The sequence below is a fragment of the Chiroxiphia lanceolata genome, chromosome 1 (genome assembly GCF_009829145.1).
Source record: "Chiroxiphia lanceolata isolate bChiLan1 chromosome 1, bChiLan1.pri, whole genome shotgun sequence".
Classification (NCBI taxonomy): Eukaryota; Metazoa; Chordata; class Aves; order Passeriformes; family Pipridae; genus Chiroxiphia; species Chiroxiphia lanceolata.
Genome location: NC_045637.1, coordinates 52,552,574 through 52,573,374, shown reverse-complemented (window position 1 = coordinate 52,573,374; position 20,801 = coordinate 52,552,574). Strand labels below are relative to the sequence as shown.

Genomic DNA, 20,801 nt, shown 5'->3' with positions numbered 1-20,801 from the left:
TAAACTCAAATTGCATGATACAGTCGAAATGACACTTACTTTTTTACCTATCTATTGCTTGCAAAAATTAAGTCCAATTTTTTTTTACAAATTAATTTGCGTTAACACTTTTAGAGCAAAAACTTGTGAAAACAAGTATCTAAAAAGAAAATGTAATTTCAGAGAAAACTAGCATATACACGGTGATTTTCTTGAAGGACTGTTTATACAAAGGCTAGATGGTTCTTCAGCTATTTCATATTCATGTGTTTTTAAGTTAGACTGAATGCAATTGCTTGATCTCTATTTGCCAAGTACATTAAGTTAATAATACAATTCCTTTAAAATAGTTCATAGGAGTTTTCTCCTAAAAAAACATTAGTTGTTAATAGTGTAAATACCTCAGTTTGTCATAGTGGTTTAGCAAAGAATCTAAAGAAATAAGGCATCTACTGCATCTGTGCTTTCCTAGCAATCTTCCAGTTGATAACGAGCCATCAATCACATCTACCAAAATCCACATACAAGCACCAAAGATTGTGGTTGACAAAGTTAAGTTCTCTTCAATCCTACTGATCCCAGCAACTGAGATAAAAATGGAATTAAAATTTCCACCATATTACAAGCAGAACCACTGAGCTGACACACACCCCACGTTTTCAAAACACTGCCATTAATAGAGCTATTATACATATTTAGCAATAATCTGGGTTTTTTTCATATTTGAGTCCTCCACAAGATTAAAGACAATGTCAGGTTTTATCCACCGCTTCACTAGTTAAACACTTAGAAGACTTTTAATGAGTTAGAAGCCTCTTATATATAAACAAATTAATATGCATCTTCCCTCTTTTATGTTTATTAATCAACATGTCTTCACTAGGAATGTTCTAAACAATTTACACAGGATTTCATCTTTTTATTTTTTAATATAGTCTCTGCATGCTTGAAATATTTGTTCAAAGATGTTATTCATCTTAACTCCTTGAAGAAAAGGTGTTAAGAAGTTGCTTGTTCTAACGCCTACAAAGCAGGGTATTTTTTCCCCCCTTTCAAATCATCCAGCTTTTTTTTTTTAATTAATTTTCACCAGTACAGAATATTTGGCAATTGGTAAAAAAATGGCAAAACAAAACAAATTCTAATCCTGGCCTCCTTTCTAGTGACTCAACTGAGAGGTAAAAATGTCTCCAATAAGGATAAATCACTGTACAGTCATTTACCTGCTTCCATGCTCAGGTATCCCAGCTGAGAATCACAATGTTTGGGGGGTCTGCAATATTTTCTACCGCTACAGCAAATAAAATTAATAAGAAGCAAATCTCAAGGACTGGAAAGTCTTAAGAGTTTCATATAACCCTAAACATTTACTTCTGTGTAGTTCAGACATAAATTTCATGGAAAATGAGTTTTCCTTTTTTTCTTTTTGTTTCTTTTCAGCTTCTAAGAATTTCTTCATTTAAGTGAGATGATGAATAGCAAAGGACATTTGATAGGTATTGTGTAACTGCAGTGCTATCTGAATGGGCTAAGTAGGACTAGAAAACCAACAAAATTGAGGTGACCCTGACATAGAACATTAAGCAATTGAACAAAGCTCCTAGCTGCAACAATATGAAACAGCCTGCTTAGTTCCATAGTAGGCACATCAGAAAATTCACAAGGGACCTGAGAAATCATTTTATTAGAGACATAAAACTAATTCATAGCATTTTAAAACTGAAATTGAGTGGCTGTACAAAATAACTGGGTCAAAACCTATCCAAGATTTGTGCCCAGGAGAAAGATACTCCTATGTCATGTTACCTTAATAAGAAGTACAAGGTAGCTCTCTAGTTAAATCTTGAAGTCACTGCTATGAGAATGACATACATTTTCACTTCAAACAAAACAGACAAAGGAAAAAAGAGATTAGATTGTAAAAGATGGAGACTACAGCTTCTGTTGATATTCACAGGATAAAGTTCATCAGACAAGGCAGATGCCCTGGTTGCTTTTGTTCCTGACTTGATTCTGTAATCTATAGCATCAGATAGGTACAGGGCTCATATCTATTTTTCTTACCATTCATTCAGAGACAATGTAACTAACAGGGGCCCCGATGACCCCTGTTGCAAATGAATGTTTTAAGGTCACTACTTTTAACCATGAAAAAAAAGCTAAGGTAACAAAAGAATTTGGGGATTTAAAAAACATGGGGCTCAAAACAGTCATGAAAAATAGCAATTATTGCAACAAAAGACAGAAGAAGAAGTTTCCATTTGATCAAGTTAGCACTGAACTTCTCTGAAGGTATCAGTGTATACCCCAGAGAAAATATTTCATAAATAGAATCATAGAAGCATCAAGGCTGAAAGAGACCTTTAAGATCACCAAGTCCAACCATCCATCCAGCACTGCCACTGTAACCTCTAAACCACTAAATTATATCACTCAGTGCCAGATCCAGACACCTCTTAAGCACTTCCAGGGATGGTGACTCCATCACTTCCCTGGGCAACCTATTCCAATGCCTGAACATCCTAACAGTGAAAAAAATTTTCTAATGCCTATCTATCTATCTGAGAGCACAGTACATCACTTCCAATACACTGGAAGGTACATGCTTTTCATCAGGAAGGACGCAGGATACTTGGGGAAAGAAAACTGCATAAAAAGAATGACAGATAATGACTATGATTTAAAAGGGAAAGCAGAATCAATTACTACAATTCATTTAGTTGATTTTTATTTTCTACAGGATCTTTTTATCACTTTCCCACAGTGAGTTCCCAACTTTAGGTGAAAAAGTGGGTATTTTGTAGAGATGCTGCTATTGTGCTTGTGAGACTTGCACTACTGGAGGGTTGTCATCCTAGCAATGGTCTGCTCTTGGTAACTTGAATCAGTTAAAGTAAGTAATAGCTACATAAAGAAGTGTCTTTTTGTAGTGCTAATCACAACTGAAATCACACTTTTTAGAGAAGATGATGAATAAGGAGATTAACATACCACACCTATTGTACTACATACAACATACGCACTTCAAACCACAAAACCCATTTGCTGAATCTTTGCTCTCTCCTTAGTGAACGCCTACCTGCAGAGAGGTCATACAGCCAGATCTCTCCACCCACTGCAGTTTTCTAAATGAACCGAGCCTCTGCTGCTCCTCAGTATTCTAGCCATTTTCTTATGCCTCACTGGTGAGGCGAATGGGGAAAATAAGGTCTACCAATTCGTAAAGGAAGAGGTTTTCTTCCCAAAGGAGCACACTGCCTGTCAGGCCTGAAGCTTAGCCAGGTAGTTCTTACCAATCCCCTGCTGGTGCCTGCAGCATTTTTCATACTGCTCTCCTTCTGCCAGCTTCAGCAGGGTATCAAGCAGTGAATTCTGACAGTTGCAGCTCTGACCTGAGGGACCAACAAGACTGGTTCTAGCCCCTGGCACTTCAGCATCCTATTTAATCGGTGATCTTGGCTCCTTCTCTGCTCCACTCTGTTTTCCTGAGAATATGGAGCAGAGACTGACAGACAGGATCAATTTCCATTGCAGCTGCAATTCACAGCTCATTTCTCTGGAACTTCACACTTTACTTCTTACCACAAGTGCAATGCTTTTTCAGAAACTCAATTTCAGAATCACAGAGACATTTAGGTGTATTTTTAGCATCCTGTCATTGATCATCAAAACCTGGGTTTAGAATTAACACTCAGACTGAAGTTTTGTCTTTTCGTCAAAGACTGCACAGATCTAATGAAATGAGAGATGAAGAAAGTAATGGCATGGTGATTTTCCGCCACTCCATGATACTTCAGGAGCTGCAGACATCTGGTATGTGTTAGATACTATTTGAAAGACACCCAAATAATAAGAATTAAGAATTTACTTCTTGTCTAGGCAAACTATTAGTGTGGCTTAGCTATGTAACAACTCTTGGGACATAAGTTCCAGATTGAACTCTACTGTCCTTCCACAGGATGTAAGAGATAAACAGAACAAGAAAATATACAAATTTAAGATGAAACTGAATCTCTTGAGATTTACATTATTATCCACTATAGCTCTTTTAAACACAATATTTAATTAATCTTAATTAAATGTAAAGACATTTTTGCAGATTGCCTAAGCAGTCTTTTTCAAATCACTTAACATCTTTTCACATCAATTCACTCTGAGTAAAGTGGGAGCCATAGCACTCTAGCATCAGTATCCAACTATCTCATATAATTTCATGAACACCTGCAAGGAACTTGTATACTACAGTTATGGAGACCATCTGTAGGGCAACAGAAAATAGGTCTTGTGAGTCAGCTGCTATCAAAGCAAGAATATATGGTTTGCTTCTAGAAAACAAATCTACAGATTTGTATACATCTATAGTCAACAGCAAACAGGAAAATACGAAAAACAATTTACTTGTTTGTCTTTGATTTGATTTGATTTGATTTGATACCCAATCTACACGACTGCTAACAATTTGAGATTTTTTGCCAACTTGGTCAGACACTTTTGTAAAAGACCACATTCAACTGTGGTGGAGTGATTTTTACATTGTAATTATTCTTCATCTGAGTTCTTCAACAACAGATTGAAGTTCAAAAAGAGCTCTTTCTTCAAAATACCACACGATCTACCAGATCTGATAACAGGTCAGGGTTTTTTGAATTTCAGTTTACCAAAAGCTGCAGAATGCAGTGAGGAAAGAAACAATGGGCAAGATTTTGGTTGGCACAATTTCACAGCTTTTAACACATTTTTATTTCAGTCAGATTTGTTAATATAAAGAACTGCTTTGTAGTTAGGATTAGAGGAAGAAAAGGAAAACTTTACACTTTACCCACATGATTTTTCATACTGTCCATTATTTGGGTTATAAAAGAAAGGAATCCAACAAAGAGAAGGTAAACAGAGAAACAAAGGGACAAATGGCTCATGAGTAAAATCAAAATCCTAATAAGAGGTTGGTGGCGTGATTGTACGGCCGAGTCCAATTATTTTAAAGTGAAAACAAAGACTAAGCTGCCAGTGTGCACAAAACTGTTAAAGATCCAGAAACAACCCCTGGAGTTCCAAGAGGGACACATTAAAGATTGGTCATCTTACTCACCTAAGAACACAGTACATTGAGGCAGCAAGCAAAAATGTTAAAAAACAGCAAAGAACAATTGTAAATTTGTGGAACTCTAGTTTCATATGAAATATCTCTACTTCCTGTTATGGAGTAGACATGGAAATTGATAGCAATAGTTATTAAGAATATTCAGGTAAAAGACCACAAAAGATACACAGTACCTCCTGGAAAAGATTCCAAATTATGGTGTTCAAAATTCTTAGCATCCTTTCATATTACTAACTAATAGCATTTCTAAAAGAATATGTCCCTAATTCTGCAAAACTAGATGCCTCCCACAGAAAAGCAGCACTTCTATCCGTCTTCTAAATGTACTCCCTGACACTTGAAAAAATACTGGGATGCAAGCCCTGCAGAGCTTCAGCACTAATGAGAGAAATAACTGTGAGACAGCAAAACTGAAATGGTAGCCACCTGCAATACCACAGAGGAAGGAATAATTTGTTTTATATATATATACAGAGAGAGAGAGAGAGAGACAGAGACAGAGTGCTGAAAGCTGGATTATACTTGTTTTTCTCTGAGCAAATTCTGGGGGAAAGTGGCTTCCTTTTAACTGTATTTTTTAATTATTCTTTTTAATTATATTCTTTTAATTAAAATAATTTTTTTCCACAGTCAAAATGCCAGTGAAAGAAGATGAACAGAAGGGTGTATATGCCTTAAAGTTGGCATGCTAGCTTTAAGCAGTAGCCAGTGGGGAGCCCTTCTGTACTCTTCCAAGTTATTGCAGACTTAAGAGCATTGAGAAGCAGGAATTAGCCTCCTACACACATTTTCCCCAGCACCTTTAGTATCATGTTCACCATTCACAGTGTCACAATGGAGAGAAGGTGTTAACAGGACAAGACCGAAGTGAAAAAACCCCCACATCTCAGGGCAAGCCCACCACAGAGAGTTTTCTGTCTCTTGACTAAACTACTCCCCAGCATCTGACAACTGGAAGATTCACACTTAGAACATGTGGTCATACTCAGGCTCCATTTCCTGGCCAAGATGCCAGCAGCCTATGGGCAAAAGAGAAAAGCTAGCATCTCCCAAACCACCCTGCTGTTAAGGTTATAGCTAACATCATTCTTCTTCAGCATGGAACCAGATGCAAGACTGTGATTGTTTTACCATATACTTTGGAAATACTGTGTAGTTAAACCTTATGTATCTATATCAGGTATGAAAATAGCATATCTCCTAGTTTATAGCCAAAGAAACTGAAGCTCAAAAGAAACTAATTATCTGCTGAAGGTTACAAAGCATTAACAAAAGCCGTGGAATACAATTCTCAGTCTGATTTCTAAACCATCAGAACACAGCACTAAGAGAGTCCTTTTTGTACTTCGTAGCCAGAAATGGCTAGTTCCAAAATGTAGGAGTTCAGAAAACAATAAAATACACACTCACAGTTCACAGCAGTAAAATGAACAGGATGAGTTCTTAAAACAAGCCACCTTGAACTCTCAGTCACTTCACAAATTCAAATGTGAGATGTAGTAGAGGTCTCCTTTTTCCAGGAAGGATTATAAGTACTAATATCAACTTATCATTAGGAGATTTTTTTTTCTGTGATATTTCGAGATGAAACACAAGCTAAAATATAGGAGTTCTTGGGAGAGAACCATAATATTTAGCTAATTATAGAAGACTGATTGAAACCAAACTCTAATAAGCACCCAAGGCATGAGTTCACTACTTAAAAAAATAAGTGTAGCTGTTGCTTGAAAGCAGATCAGGCATTGGATTTAAGAATTTAGTAATGCATTATTACAAGCACTGATACAGAAACATGAATGAGTGATATAATCCTGAAGAAGATAGTTTCCTTAACTTTTTATCTCCTCCAATTCATGGCTTCATATATTCCATGAGGCCTATGTCTTCAGGTTGACATTCACCGTTGCAAAATCTATAGGCCTAATCATCAATAACAACCTTTTAATCATCAATTACATCCTTTTAAAGTTAGTAGCATTTTTAAGTGTTGGTTTCTAGACACTATTTTCTTTCATTAGAGGGCTGATATGAACTTTTCATTTTATAGTAAAATTTAAATCTGAATCAATACAAATTAAATCTAATATTTCTTTATGTTGTCATTTTATAGGAATGGTGTGTCATTTAAATTCTAATACATTTAAATAAGGAACGAAAGAAAAACATCATTCGATATATTTTTGTCAAATTACCTACATTATATGATTACTCCTCCACAATCAAAATCAGATTTTAAGTATGAATGATACAAACAAGATTACATTCCAAATCTGCAACAGAGATTTTAGTTGCTTGTTTAAAATGACATACCTAGCTATTCAGTAATCACTTTATAATAACCCCTTTCATTTCTAAATCTTCTTAGCCATCAGCCAATAGAGAGGAAAATGCTGGCAGCGGGTTTTACAACTACACATTAGTTTTATATTTCATGACAAGCTAATTCTACAGAGTTTGGAAGACAGACAAGCATGTGTTCTTAAGGATTTCTTTCTTTTGCATGAAGGAAGCACACAACTAACTGAAAAATGAAAAATAAAGAGTGCAGACATATACTTTTCATTTCACACATGTGCCAGTGACAACTTATCCCAACTTCACCCCAGAAACTTCCATGAATATGTAAACCAACAAGAATTAAAAGGTGGTGACAAATAACTCTCAGAAGAATTACTATGGTAAGACAGCAAATAAAGTGCCTATTTGTGACAGATGTTACCTTTGGTAGCTCTACCTTTGGTAGGTACTTGGACCAGAACGATCTTTGAGGAAAATTAAGATCAAATTACCTATGTTGCATATACTGTCCCTCTTGACTGATTCTATCACAGGCATTTAACCCTTTTACTGAGTTACCACATGATTGCTTTACAGTGTCATTATTGTCCTTGACGATCACTTCTCCATCATATGTTAACAAAGCACGTCATTATCTCCTGATCTGACACAGAGACGCATTTAGGCAGACATACCTCCACACCTGTGGTACCCTTCAGAAGCTGGCATAGACTTTGAGACCATTTATACAGTATGCAGACCACACACTGCTCATGTTTGAGAAGACGCAGGGAACATAAAGGAAGGTCTGAAGAGTTGCTTTTGTGGTCACATGACACACCTCCTCCACACAGTTATCACACCATAGACTTGTGGCAACTGAACATGAAACCATCTGGTAATACAGGGTCAAGACATAAACTTTCAGAGGTACTAAGGAATGGTGCAGGTTGCTGGTTCATAATTAAGCATATTATGAGAACAACAGACATAATTCGACCATACACCATGAACAGGGGAAATGGCATTAATGTAACATACACTTTTCTACTCACTGGTCAAAAAATGGGAACCCAGGAGAATAGTATAAACATTTAAAAGTTCTACTGTGAAGGAAAAATCCATTCTAGCCCATTTTCCTGGACACGACTGGAATACATCTATGGTGTTGCAGTATGGAAAACCATTCTCTTTATACACTAATACAGTACATGTATTTTTTACAGTGTCTCAATCACCTCCTGATTGTGACTAATATTAATGGCAAAACTGTTGCTCTGTTGTGTGAAACATTAGTATGCTCAAAATCATTACATTTTATGGCCCAGCTGCTTGAGTTACCCCTGAAGTCAACTGGAGAAAAGATAAACCATTGTGTAAATTAGTGAAGGTTTCAGCTGTTCAATACCTGCCCTGAAAAACAAGCCCAGAGACTGTTTATTATGTTGCACGAAAGAATAAATAGGCAGTGCTGTTTCATAGATCAGTCAGAATAAGATGTAGCAGTGTGTTCTGGTTATCACTGTGGGCTATTGCCACTGACAAATCACATTAATTCAGAGCTGTTATGTACAGCAGTGGTAGTTAAATTGGGGATTGAAAACAGGCCTTTACTGAACCAAGATGACAGGACAACATGGTCATATAAATCCACGTAAAAGAGAAAATGCCACCAATCAATGTTATTCACCGAAAAAGAGTATTTACCATTCTTTCTAATCTGACATGTGCAATCAACCTTAACCAAATGATGCAGAGTGAGATCAGTTTTGACAAATAACTCTCAAATGCATAAACCTGATAAATGAATCAGATTCTCTGTAGCAACTGGTAAAAGAAACACTGAACTTACATACATGTCAAAGGGAACAGAATATTCTGTGTTCCTACTCACTATTATGTGCTAACCACTGTTAACATGTAAGTACAATATTAAATGAGACGTAAGTACTATAAAATTGAGACAATCATCTGTTTAATTTGTGACAAGACTCATTTCCTGAAAGAATCTCCTATGTAATTGCTACTCAGTCTCAACACAGTCTTTAACTTTCCTCATGTTAGGTAATCCACAGACTTTCCCAGGAGCTCTACACAAACCTGAGGAGTTACTGACTACTGAGTAAATGAAGGTGTTTTTTTGGTCGCAATATAAACTACCATCTTTGTCTTTGATACTGTAGCAACTAATATTTGGCTTCAATATCATCAGTTGCAACATTCAACCATGCATGGAATCTTTATATATTAAAGTACTTGAAAAGCACTTATATTAAGAGTACACACTGTTGACTTACTGATTGAATATATTCAGTCGGGTTTTTTTTCCTGTTATATCACAGTATCTAGAAAAATTCTTCAAGAACTCCCTCAGATTCCTCCCTCTCTGGTAAGATTTTTTTGGATTTCCCTGTGACAGATCAAGAAGGTATTTGCCACCACTCTTCTCTGCTATGCCATTCCCTGCAAAAAGCAAACATAAGAAACTATGCTTGCTGATGAAGGGAATTTATACTGTTAACACTGTACCACGAAACACACAGGAAACAAGACCATCCTTGTTTCTGACACAAGTTAACAAGGAAAGAAATTGCCAGTGGGGGAGAAAGGAAAAGGGCTGGAAAAAATGGGTGTACTGGATGGTAAACTGTTTCAAAGTTAATTCTTTTTTCCAGTAAGATTGAAAAGAGTCATAAGATTCCCACAAAAATGTATATACCTGGGAATTTGATATCTGCCCCAATACAGCTATATATGATCTCCTGAGAAGAAGAGTAGGGACAAATGAATACAAGCATGGAATAAGGAAGAAAATAAGAAAATAAACAAGTTTTTGAGTAACAGATTAGTTAAGCCTGTATTGTTTATTTCCTTTAAGCCATGCTTTATTTCCACACATGATCTTGAGCTTCTGTTGTTTATTTCCTTTCTCTAGTCATAAAGATTAATCATTTATCAGGACTACATTTCCCTCTGTTGCCTCCAGCATCCCCTGCTTTAATCACTCCAGGTCACTTTGCATTTGGTTATGTCCTTTTGCTTCCTTCTCCTTTTCTAAACTTGGTCCTGTCAAATGGATTAAAGAATGTGTGCATTTATGCCAGAACCATAACTGACATGGAAGAACACAAAGCAGACATCAAATATTCAGGAAAGCGGGGGTTATGGGAGGGTGCTGAAGTACCTGTGCTCCTGAGCAAAGGAGAGGGGCTGGGATTAGATTATAGTTCCGCTGGTCAAAGACAGGCAGTTGCTTTACTCTGGAGACATAAACCAGTTCTGCAAGTCACTCACGAGCCCCAGATCCCAGTTTTACCACACAACTCAAGGAAAACACAGAAGAGGTGACTAGTAGAACTTCACCAGATATAAGCTGGTATGACAAATTACAGAATTGCATATGACAGCAAATATATAAATCTGAAAACTCTCTATCACCAATGACTTGGGATTCAAAGTCCATTAGTCATTGGTTTTTTCCAGTTGAACTGAACTAATGGGAATGCTGAAAAAGGTCTTACAGAGAGCAATAAAAAAAGCAAGTATTATCTCTGTTTATATGTTACTCTAATTTGAATTTATAAACTGCTGACATATGCTTCAAATCATGGACTTTTCTTCCAAACACAGACACTTCTCTTTGCAGGCTTTCCCCTGTCTTTATTACAATCATGAAACTGAAAAATTCAGTATAGTAAGTTAATAAGAGTTTGTGGAGTGCTCAAGTGGAGTGCTTTAATGTTTATGGACGCCTTTCCTAACGAAACTGGGAAGAGAGTAAAAAAGAAGAAAAAAAATCACCAAAACCGAAATGCACAAAAAGCAACAAGAGCCTCTAAGTGCTCAAAATGAGCAGTTCCCAGAGTTTTATAACAATGAATAGCCACAGAGGTGTCCTTATTTAAAAATGCTACTAAAGTTTTAAAGAAGTTGAATTTTAGAAAACAGGAAATATTCAGAAAGACACAAACCATACATTTTACATGATACATTTTAAGTATCAAAATTTGCATTTACACGAGAGAAAATGTAAGCTATTATGGTAAATCACAACTGAACCAAATGAGAAGGTGACAACAGAAGAGTTGATGCTTTTGCATTTGCAGAATGGTGTAGGGGTCGTCTATTTTAATCCTAAATTATGACAATGCTTATTTTTTTGTCAGTAGTTTCTGGATTTAGTATACAGATGCACAGAGGATCTAGAAATATTCATATAACGTATAACCAACTTCAGCTAGAAGCTTCTGCACAACTGAACATTTGCTTTGTGTTTGTGCAAGCCTGTCGGCAGCACAACTGCATTTTAAACTATGTTATATTTGTTGGAACAAGTAAATTCATTGACTTGTAAATAGGATTGTAATATTAAGGACTCCATTTCCAACAGTTAATCTGCAAAAACGGAACATAACCATTAATAAGGTATTATAAACATTAATTTATATTGTTGTAGTAGATCACAGAATCACAGAATGTTCTGAGTTGGAAGAGACCCACAACCTATCAGCTAAAGTCTGTGTGGATCAGTATTACTCACACAGGTGTTAGGGCTTAGTGGAAAGATCCCTGTACTGGAGAATTTGAAACCTCAGCTCAATTTCTGGATTAGGTGCTTGTCACTGTAAGATCATAAAAATCCTGCTCACTACCTCCAATTTGCATAACTAAATCCTCAGTTTGTAAAGCACTTTGATATTTATAGAATCACAGAATAGAATCAAAGAATCATTAAGGTCGGAAAAGACCCTTATGATCATCTAGTCCAACAATTAACTCAGCACTGCCAAGCCCACCATTAAACCATGTCCCTAGGTGTCACGTCTACATGTCTTCTAAATACCTCCAGGGATGGTAACTCCATCACTTCCCTAGACAGCCTTTTCCAGTAGCTGACAATCTTTTCCATGAAGAATTTTTTCCTAATACTCAATCTAAACCTCTCTTGGAGAAACTTGAGGCCATTTTCTCTCGCCCAATCATTTGTTGCTTGGGAGAAGAGACTTGACACCTGCCTCCCTACAAGATCCTTTCAGGTAGGTGTAGAGATAGATAATGTATTCACTAAGCCTCATTTCTGCAGGCTAAACAACCCCAGTTCCCTCAGCTGCTCCCCATGAGACTTGTGGTCTAGACCCTTCACCATCTTCATTGGTGTTGAATTGGAAGCAGATCTTATCACTTTTTCAGTATGCTCTGAAAGCTGAAAGAAAAGCAATATGAGAGCCCTCAGCAATTCATACAACTGCATTGAAGCTACACATACGTGGTACTCTGTTTTACTGATACATGACATCAGAAACGATGACAAACTGATGTCAGGGAAGGCAAATGCTTAATTCAAGACAAACAGGTGCGCTAGGATGGTGTCCTGGGTGCAGTTGCCCAGGCACTGGTAGAGGGGCTGCAGGGTGGCCTCTGTGAGGAGAGGCCGAGGCTGTCCTGTGCCACACGCAGACAGTTCAAGCTGGCTCCAACCAACACATTGCAAGACGTGGCTGTGAGGATGGGCAATCTTGTATTTTCAATTTGTCTTTGTTTCTCACTACCCAAGTCTGTTTCAATTCACAGAAATTCATATTCATTTTCCCCAAGTTGAGTCTGTTTTGCCCCTGACGGTAATTGGTAAGTGATCTCCCTCTCTTTACCTTAACCAATGACCTTTTCCATCTTATTTTGTCCCCCATCCTGTTGAGGAGAGGGAGAGAGAAAGCAACTGAGTAAGCGACTGGCAGCCAGAGCCAGCCACAAACTGATTTGATATTTTGAACCTTTTTAGTTGCATTCAGGCACTAATTCCCTGAATGAAGAACATGGTATCAAAGCCTCCATATATAGCAGCCTAAAATAGACAAGAAATTTTTTACACTGATTTTTTTTTAATTTTTGATGAATTCACACTGTATTAAGTATTGGAGGAGAAAGCAATCCTTTTAAATTCTATCAGCACTAGCAGCATGTAACCATGGTAATTAAAACAATATTATTTTTTAAAATTACAAAAGACTACTCAAGACATATAAAAAGGAAATATCCAAGAAGGAATATCTTTCTTCTGATAACTACAATCTCTTAAGTCTGGAAAATTATTAAAGACAGACATTTTTTACTCCTGCTAAACAATTAGTTAGATATGCCACAGAATAATGATTTTAATTAAGAATTAAATTAAAGAGGGAGTTTGCATGGACAGAACTTTCAAGAAGCCTTAAAGCACATTACTGTTAGATGTCTGAGAGAGTATTTTGATTAGAATTTTCTTTCTCTGTATTTATACGAAGATTTCACTACCTTAACGTATATTTGCAAGTATTCTACTACAGGAGCGGTTCTCAACTGGAAAAAAAAATTCACCACCAAACCCATAAAAAAATCTGTCCTTTTAACAGTTAAAACAGAAGGTGCTCCCATGACAGCTCAGAAGCATGTAAGTCCACTTCAGTCCTTTTACGGAACTGAACATCTAGTACTACCATTAAGAATACAAGTGAATAGGGGTTGAGGGACTGGTCCCTCACAATGCAGTCCTTGCTTACGACAGATGAAAAAACTCAGTAGGAAACAGCAAGGGACCACTTTAATACTGAGTTATATAACAGTGTTTAGTATGACACAAAAGTATTTTTGATTTAACTCACTGATCTGAAACTTCTTCTAACACTGGCTACTGCCAATAACAAAAAAAGATACATTCTTGGAAGCATTAAAGTTGTTGAATAAGGCAAAACAGCTATCCCTGGAGAAAATCTGGTCTTGATTATGAACTAAAATAAGAAAAATGCTTCTGCAAGCCCAAATGTAGCTGTTTCCTCCTTGAATTCATGAGTGAATTCAGCCACTGCATAGCCATACATGTGGTTGTCATAGAAAATGTTCTGTAGCCCATTACATTGAAGAAACATTTTCAAGTTCAGAAGACACGTATCCTTTTCCCTTTCCAACATGCTGCAGAACAGCAATTCCCCACAAGGGTCATATGGTGCATAGGATCCCTGTAGTGGCTTTCCACCTACAGCAATGGGACCTTAAAAGTTCCCAGACATTACCTGAAGCCCACTAGTGAAAGCAAGATAGCAAAGGCAAATTTGAACAGGAATGTGGGTGACAAACTACTGATAGGTGAAAGATGTAAGATAAACAAGTCTCACACGTTCCCAAGTTTCCCATCAAATACAAAATTGTCACCAGAAGTCAAAATACAACATGGTTATTAACACTAGGAGACTGTGGCATTTAAGGTTAACCTCCTGTCATATTCCGGGGACTTCTCATCCTTCCCACTTGTATCTAAACATGCAAATGCCCTAGGAGAGATGTGCACCACAGCACTATCATGCATCCCTGTGCATGGGCTCAATACTATGACATGTTCTATGCTCTGGATGCATCCCAAGAACTTGCTGCCTTTCCTGAGTGACAGGTGTAGTAAAAGCTGCTGGCTCACATAAACAGGAAAACACATTTTCGGTTTTCTTCATTTCTCTCCGCTGCCCTTGGCAAAATGCAGAAAGAAGTGGAGAGGGGAACAAAGGTTTCAGCTATTTTCAGCTTTCTACAGCAATCATAGGGGACCCACCACAGACATGTAATTGGATAATGAGGGAGCTCAAGGATGCTGGAAATCTTTGGTTATTTCTATGTGGCCATACAGAGATGCTTAGTGAAAGTTCCAAGTTAACCAGACTGCCCAATAAGAAGCAGAAGTCCCAAAAGCCTAATCAGAAAGCCTTTTCTTGGTACTAGTTGATTGTTCAGCTTAGCAGATTCAGGGCATATGAAAAAAACCCAGCTGAATAAAGACAAAAGCTGATTATTTAAATTATGCTTTGGCTCAGAATGTCATCTGTCACTAGAGGGAAGCACTACATGTCAATGCCATAGGTGAAAGACCAAACCATGTAGTGTTTAGGCATGCTGTGCAATGCTACCTCATGTATTTATAAGAGAGTTTTAAAAGCACAAACAAAAAGCTTAAAAAGCTGAACCTATTATTATGGTGACTTTGCTTTCTAGCAGAGAGAAGTCTAAATCATCTATTTTTACAAGTTCATGCCAAATCACCTATTCAAAATTTCTTTAGATAAATTCGCAGTAACAAGATTAAAAACACATAGAAGAAGTTAGCTACAAATAACAGAACAAACCCTAGGAGGCTTCTGGCAGCTTCACAGGCATTAATCATGGTCCATACAAAAGTATTCCCCAGGAATTCACATTAAATAAGGTAATAATTCCATCTAAAGTTCCAATGACATGAACAAATGACTCAAGATTCAATCCTGTTGTTTATGATGTTGCTAGAACCTCTTGATAAAGGTAAAGCTTAAAGTTTACAACTACAGACACATTATTTTTTACAGCATGTTCAGCAGACCATAGGATTACCTACACAACTGTATGTTGTTGAAACAATTTTGCTCTCAGTACAACTGAAAAGCTATTTAAAATTACAGCAGATAAACCCATTTGCTCCAACAGAATTTGCAATCCATTTCAAATTTTAAAGTAGAAATAGTTTTCCTGGTCATAACTTAGAACAATCTCTTAAGTCAAGAGGGAAACATAGGGACAACAAAACAAATATAGCAATACTGTGGAGACAAAAGAAACACATGCATGAAGGCTTTCCTATATCTACATGAAAATACTTTATTCTTGCCTAAGACACTGTCTGGAATGTCCTGAAAGAAAATTCCTGATAGCTGGTTTGAACTTTCTCCATTTCTTTTAACAAAGATTGAAGAAGAGCATCTGAAACATTCCAAGAGTAATTTACCCAAATCACTAATATACAGTTCCCCATATAACACCCAGTAATAATTATAAAGATCACTTTACACACAAATGCCACCGTAAAAACATGATCAACAGTCACAAAAATGCCAGACAGTATCACAGACATCACTGAAAGTCCCAAGTTGCTTTAGTAATTAAAAAAAATTAAAGAATTTTATTGTTTCTCAATAAAGCTGCAGAAGTGCACAAACAATGCTGGTATGCATTTCAGTTCCCTTGTGGTTATCTTGTGTATGGTTTTAGTATTACATCTAGAGGTAGGTATAGCTGTTTGTCTTACCAGGAGAGAAATTTAGCAGTTATCTGCAAATATCTCACTTCTGTGTAAATATATTTTTATGTGCATTTAAGTCTGGCAGTCCATATGGTAACACTAACTGTTTCAATTTAAAATATATCTACATATCCAAAATTTAAGTAAGGCAATGTCAGTACATGAATTTTTATCTCAGACCATCTTATTAAGTCATATTAAAAAAAATCCATACTTAAAATCTATTATCATTTGCTTTCCTGAGAATAGACAAAATAGCTTGTAAATATCTGGCTTTTTAGCTGAAATAGAAATGGATCATTATAGAGGTTATGGAAAGAAAGTAAAGAAAAATCACAAACTGCATGAAGATGCAAGTTGGAGAAGAGCAAAGTGAGAGTACTATCAGAACTTGGGTTAGCACAGCAAAACACTCTTTTTATTAAAAGTACAATTTCACAAAATACAGGATTTGTGTTCTTCACTACCATTAAGTTTACGGTTGTGATCTCAACAGATGTTGAGATGTTTACTGATAAGCATGTGTAGTGACAAAACTGAGCTCTTCGTGTGACAGCTGGTATACTGCCACAGAACTGTCCTAAGTCACTGCAGATCACACACAGACTGGCGGTCCAGGCACAATTGCTCAGAAACGCTGCAATGGCAGGAAGAGACATTCCCAAGTGCTGGGGAGGAAAGGGCAGCTTACACTGCTTTGAGCACTCACAGGAGAGCATCCTTACTGGTGAGCAGAATTTAAATAGAAGTAATGACAAAGCCGAAGTTTAAGGAATGGAAGATACTGGCAAGATTCCAGAGGAGAAAGACGTTTTCCGTACAGAAGGACCATGAAAAATGAGAAGAAAAAGGAAAGAAAAAAGAACTTTAATTACCACCTTTACCTAGCAATTATTCCAATCAGAGAAGTATATGGCTAGTCCAATGCATACACTTGTTATGCTGTGAATAGCCATTGCATTTCACTTTTGAGTTTGCTATTCTAAATAAAGTGTTTTTTCAGCAATGCTGGGAAATAGAAAACTTAACTTTTAAAATGCAATATCTGAGGTTGAAGAGGAGCCGAAGTCATTTGTATAAATCAAACATTCATGGCTTAAGGCATATGGTAAAGTGAAATTCGTAATTTTTATGGTTTTCTTTCCTTTTGCAACTGACTCTACTTTCTAAAATGCATCTGTTTCACTTGCATCCAAAATAAAAACAACTTCATCAGATGGTAAATGGCTCACCTTGTGACCACAGGCTAACGTCTCAATCTTGTATTATAGTAAAACATTGCCTACAGTAAAACACACTCAGTCATTTCAGGTCAGGCAGCCTGATACCTAATGTACACATCCGGGGGCAGAATTGGCCATGTGAGTGCAAAGGAAATAAATCCATCCTTTTGACAAAAGACAAATTACAATGTTACAAAGCTAAGCCAAGCACATTGCCTAGGGTATCTGCAAAGTGCTTGCAGACTGTTCACCTACTAGTTGTAAAGTAAGAAGACAGAGGACTAGAGGTCCTTGTGCTACAGCGGTACATCAGACCTGAGGCCCTTGAATCTTAAAAAAACCCAAACAGTAATTTGAAACAGTTTTCAAATCATTACTCTTTTATTCTTAAAAGAATCTTTTCACTTAATGGTTCTTCTTTACTCCATATGATGGTTTTTTAATCTTTCATACCAATTTCTAGCATGATTAAACAGTCGGCATCCACTTTCATTAAATATTTGATAATTACTTAGCTCTCACAAGGTGAAAAGTTCCTATGTAGGCTTTGGACGTTTTGTAAAGTCCTAAAAGTACACAAAGAAATGTTTATGCCTTAAAACTTAGGCATACACTGTGATGCAGAACAGCTAGTCTACATTATATCTGAGAAATGCTTTAATTCAAAATAAGGTACGAGCATTTAATATGTAGCAACCAAAGGTTTGACTGCACAGTTTTGTTTTTATCCACTAATTTCAATGTTTTCAGGAGTAATACAACTTGTCTGTGCTATTATGCATCATTGGTTTATTTTATTAACAAAAGTCATGAAGGCATTGCCTATCAAATGAAAGCATTTACTACAGTGCTTATCTCTAGGAGTAGAGAGAAGCCTCTGTGAAGAAATAATTTTGGCAGTTGATTTAGTCTGTAAATTCAATCTGGAGACATCTCTGCCTGGGAAAACATTATCTCCAGTGCTCACAAGCCTTGCTGACTTTGCTTTTTTGGCAACATAGCCCTACAAGTTTGTGATTCTTAGCAAATGGATTCACAGTAGATTTGGTGCTAATGATAACTCCTGGCTTGTATATGCTCCAATGTCATGTGTTGGTAAGTTTGTCAGGAAACCAACCATAACTCAAGGGTTTGGAATGAGTGCAGCACTGGCCTCAAAAATCCGTATGACGACTAGACTGTTGTGATTGTCAAGCAATGAGGCTGCTCTACCAGACAAATGACAAATTTAGTCTTGCGATCTGTCATGACATTTTCACAGAGCACTTCAATTTCTGTGAACAAGACAGTTTTCCTTGATAATTTTCCTTCAAGGTAGAAGGTTGGCAAAGAGGAGTACATTTGGTCAGCTACTAATATCCAGTCTGAGATGAATTATCAGATACACATTTATCCACTGGGCAAAAGATTCAATCAATGTGAATCATATGGCTTCCACATGTGATGAAAGACAAGATGTTAACTTTTCAGATCACCCTACTGGAAAATGAAACAGCAATGAACAAAGAATGTCGAAGCCTGAGATTTTATGATGGATGTCAAGGTTTCCAGGGAGTGTAAGATCCTAACTGGGATACAGAAAGGACATTATCACTGCTTGAAGCTAATGCCATAAAGTCACAATAACTGAATGCAGTATTCATTCCCTATGCACTATCTTTGCTTTGCAGGCAGATATCATGAAAACACAATTTCTGGAATACACTGATTTCTCTTTCTAGAAGGTATGGAAATAAGAGCATATTCCCTCTTCTCAGTCCATTGCAGAGCTTTCCCCAGCAGTCCGATGACTAGCTAATGATATCTACAAATATAAGGTGAGAATTGCCTAAAAGCCTCATGGCTTTGTTTTCAGTTGTCTAAGGTACTATTACAATGTAAGGTGAATCAGAGGCCTAATGGGAGGTCTGTACAAAGACACGGCATCCTTAGCAAAAGCTTTTCATTTATTTGCAGTTTTGATAAGGAAAATGGCCAATAGTTTCAGATTCATTTAAAAGACAGGAATACTATAAGTCCTGGTCCCACGCCAGTTCTTTTTCTCAGGTGACACGTGGAGTCTCATGGAGAGAGCAGCTCTGCACATATTTCACATCTTGCTTTGCTTTTGCAAGAATTGTGCTAAAATATCCAGACTTCGTAGCTTTGTCAATGTAAAAACATAATTAAAGGTCAAGTGTGTCTGCTGCAAAGCTCTGCAAGTGTACAGACATGTTGTTTGTAAGCTGTGAGCATCTGACTGACATCATACTATTCATAGAGAAACAACACGGTGTTGGTATTTCCCACAATTTGTAGATGAGAGTTGTAGCAGCTGCTGATGCATCTGGCAGTACTGGGAGCTGGTAGTGATGGAGTGGCTCCTGTTGTCACAAAAGGAGGGAGGAAGTGAGACTTCTCAAATGATGGAAAGATAGCTCCAAAGATGAGCAACTCCCAGTGTAACATGAGCAGCTGACCTGGAATGACCACTTTTATTAGGTGCCACACCTGAACTCTTCACATTACTAGAGTTGCAAACACTTACAGAGTCTGGAGACCCCTTTCCAAAATGATGCCATTATTTCTATATTAGCATAAGTATAAATGACATTTTTCCTCAGTCAGTGTGCTTTCGGTATGTTATCTGAACCATTTCCAAAGCTTAGAAATATAACTAATAGCAAAGATGTTTTATTCAGCCTCTTCCTTTCTGTTGAAGTGCCTCCTGGTAGATAGGTAAAATTGAAGTAGTATAGGAAAAAAGACTGTAGAATCAGAGCTTTCTGATACACTGGAGGAAAGTTTCTAACTTCTTATTTTAATACAAAGATACAGTTTGTATCTTTGTTTGCAAATTACATGTTTAAAACTCTTTTTTCCTGTTAGTGTCTGTAGATCTGATGAACAAATGTGTTTAAATTTTCCTCTCTGTGCTCCACTTCTCTGTCTCTCACCGTTTTTTTAATCTTACAGTATTTGTTTGTGTGACCACACAGCATAGCTCTGGTTCTCTTTCAAGTAGTAGCTGTTAGGAACATTGAAACAAAATGCACTGCTTTCCCTATGCCATAATTAAACAAAATCAGATCTCAGAACATAACAAAGAAGAGACTGGTTGAAGTAGAGACCATATTTTTTGTATTTTTAATTGCAGCTTGAACAAAAAGAC

The 20,801-nt window shown here is 36.9% G+C and overlaps 1 protein-coding gene across 11 annotated transcripts in view; it reads right to left on the bottom strand.

The window, feature by feature from the left end:
• The window catches only part of PTPRM (protein tyrosine phosphatase receptor type M), a 457,694-nt gene that overhangs the window by 221,025 nt on the left and 215,868 nt on the right, over nt 1-20,801 (bottom strand). The window lies entirely within an intron of this gene.